The sequence below is a fragment of the Podarcis muralis genome, chromosome 1, assembly GCF_964188315.1.
Source record: "Podarcis muralis chromosome 1, rPodMur119.hap1.1, whole genome shotgun sequence".
In the NCBI taxonomy this organism is placed as follows: Eukaryota; Metazoa; Chordata; class Lepidosauria; order Squamata; family Lacertidae; genus Podarcis; species Podarcis muralis.
In genome coordinates, this window is record NC_135655.1 from 20,321,077 (window position 1) to 20,324,535 (window position 3,459).

A 3,459-nucleotide genomic window follows, 5' to 3' on the forward strand; every position below is an offset into this window, starting at 1 on the left:
GCCGCTTTGAGACTCCTTAAAAAGGTAAAGGGACCCCTGACCATTAGGTCCAGTCACGAACGACTCTGGGGTTGCGGCGCTCATCTCGCTCTATAGGCCGAGGGAGCCAGCGTTTGTCCGCACACAGCTTCCGGATCATGTGGCCAGCATGACTAAGCCGCTTCTGGTGAACCAGAGCAGTGTACGGAAATGCCATTTACCTTCCTGCCGGAGCAGTACCTATTTATCTACTTGCACTTTGACGTGCTTTGGAACTGCTAGGTTGGCAGGAGCAGGGACCGAGCAACGGGAGCTCACCCAGTCACGGGGATTTGAACCACCGACCTTTTGACCGGCAAGTCCTAGGCTCTGTGGTTTAACCCACAGCACCACCCACGTCCCTTGAGACTCCTTAGGGTAGGAGTCCTTAGGGTAAAGTGGGATATCAAATCCAAACTACCCTTCTTCTTCTTCTTCTTCTTCTTCTTCTTCTTCTTCTTCTTCTTCTTCTTCTTCTTCTTCTTCTTCTTCTTCTTCTTCTTCTTCTTCTCCTCCTCCTCCTCCTCCTCCTCCTCCTCCTCCTCCTCCTCCTCTATGATTCTGTGATACCCCCTCTGACTCAGGAGCCCCCATCTCATCTTCTGGAGAAAGGGAATCCTGTTCCAGACCATGACACCGGGTTATGGTCCAGGAGCTTCATCAATCCATTTACACAGTACACACCCAGTTACCACTGTGCCGCATCCTGATCAGGGAAATATCAACAGACAAGTTTGTTTGGACCGTCCCTGGTAAAGTCAGCCAGTGACTCTACACCTGCAGACAGGCGGATGATGAATGGATACAGCCCGAGCGGGCTAATAACCTCCCGAGCAGGTGCAGGCGGGCTCGTTTTAAATCACCTTGAGAAAAGCGGCGCCGCACAGCCAGGCAGCGAAAGCACCTCCTTGGAGGGTAAGCCTCGCCTTGCTCAAGATGACAAGTAGCCTGGGGGAGAGCGGAGGCTATTGTTTACCTTACTCTCTGGAGGCAGTGGGGGAAAAGGGAAGTTTTCAACACATTTGCACTCTGGGGAAATAGGTGCAAAAGAAGATTTATTAGTTATGAAGCATAAGGCACACTGCAGGGAAAAGATAAAAAAGAAGAGGTGGGGAAAATACACAGGGGAAGGCAAAAGGCCTGCGTTCAAAGCGCTCCCATTGTCTGGGCTTGCAGAGCTGCAGTGTAGATTCTGGGATTAGTGGCGCAGGGAAGGGACGTGAGAGTCTTCATGCCCGCACTAAGGCCAGTTTTAATTTCATTTCAGTGTCCTGCCCCACCAAGTACCGTACTTCTGGTATTTCCATATGCATCCTCCTCCCATAACGGAAAGCTAAAACGAAGCCTGCCCTTAGCTTCTACTTCTCTAGGAAAAATGAGAAACCAAAGATGGCATAATCACCCGTTGTTGCTCTTTGCACATTAAAGTTTTCTGATGTATGCTAAATATTTTTTAGAGGACAATGCAGGAATCTCAACTAAAGCCTCCATAACAGGTGGCCATCCAACCTCTGCTTGGAAACATTCAAGGATGGAGAGTTCACCACCTTTTGAGGGAGTCTGTTCCACAGCTCTCACCCCCAGAAACTTCTTCCTGATGTTTAGTTGCAATCTCCTTTCTTGTAAAGTGAATCCATTGGTTCAGGTCCAGAGCAGGAGAATACAAGCTTGCTCCAAATGGTCCTTTGTACATAAAGGAGAAGAGTTTTATGCCAGAATTTTGAAGCCTAGAAGATGATGGTGGTGACAGCAGGATGTATTGAAGTAAAGACTCATCTCGGCACATTGTGAAAAGGGAAAGCTATGAACAAGATTCTAAACAACAGAGAAGACAAGCAGAAGGCAGAGTCCCTCTAACAAGGCCAACGGCTTAACAGATGCATAGCAGCCAAAGAGTTATGGCAAGCAGCTTGCACCCACAAGCTGTCAGTGTGTTGAGCAGACATGCTTCAGCATGTGAACCAATGAAGAATTTGTCATGGCTCAAGTCTTGCTGCACACACAGAGCTCTGCTGGACTTTGCAAAGTTAGAGAAATGTTAGGGTGTCAGGAATGGTGAATTGGGAGTACTCTGCACAAGCAAATTAGCACAGAGGGTTGAGTGGATCCTTGCAGAGTTAGGCATGGAGGCCATTGCTTCTTCGAAGCTTAATCACACGCCTACCTCTCATTTTAGCCTACATAAAATCTATAGACTGTCAGCTCACATTTAGAAGGTTTGTAGGCCAGGAATCATCACTCCAACTTGAACCTGTACATTTCTCCATAGCATCCAATTCTCATGCTGTGGATTTAAGGTAGAGAGCAATTCTTGGCAGATATACCTGGATTCCCATGAAAATAAAATGTGCACGTTCCATATGCAAAATTTGTCTTGTAAAAAGTTCAGCGTGGTAACTCAAAGTCAGGCCATTTTTTTCTGGTGAGTGTTAAAGTCCCTCAGGTGGAATATTGGGGGGAGCACATTCCAGTAGTTGGGAGAAGAGCCAAATGGGGGTGAGGCCATCCTCTTCTCTCCCCTCGCACTCTTATCTGGCCATTTCAGCACCAAACAACGAAAGCCACTTTAAACAGTCATGGTTTCCTCCAAAGAATTATGGGAATTAGTTTGTTAAAAGACTCTGAAAGTTGCTAGGACACCCCAATTCACACCGCAGAGCTACCATTCCCAGAGTTCCCTGAGAAAAGAGATTGATTGTTAACCCACTCTGGTAGTGGTAGTTGTGTGAGGGTACCAGGGGTCTCTTCAAACCACCTTTAAAAATTCAGTTCCCAGGATTCTTTGGGGGAAGTTATGGTATAACAGTGCTTTGCATGTTGTTTTTGTCCATGGAGCACAAGGAGGAGGGACAACAGAGGACAAGATGGTTGGACAGTGTTCTTGAAGCGACTAAACATCAACAAGAGTGCTTTAAATGTATGACATGGAGGTGGCCTCTCTCTTCCTCCACCTCTTTCTCTCGCTTTTGTCAGAGATCTGAGCAGATTGCTCACAGAGGACTTTGAATTTTGGCCCAGGGTTGCCTGGAATCCCTGTCCTACCACATCGTTGGAATGACTGCAGCTGAAAGGAGAAACCTTTCTCCAGCTGTTTACTCAGATTTTGCATATCAGTGCTATGTCTTGCAAAGCATCAAAACCCGAGGGATATAAGAAGAGTTCTCCTGGATAAGACCAAAGGCTTCCCTGATGTCCACCTGCAAGGCATGAAGGCAATAGCCCTCCCCATCTATGGCCCTTCAGGAGGTGGAATTCATTCTGGAGTTTCCTGTACTGGTTGTGGGTATTTACTGCTGATAAACAGCCTACCCCCACCCCACCTCCAGCTGCCAATGGCTTTATCTAATCCTCTCTAATCCAGTGGCTCTCACCACATCCTGTGATGGCAAACTGGTTATCTGTTGTGAGTGAAGAAGCACTTTCAGCAGTCCATTCTGAATC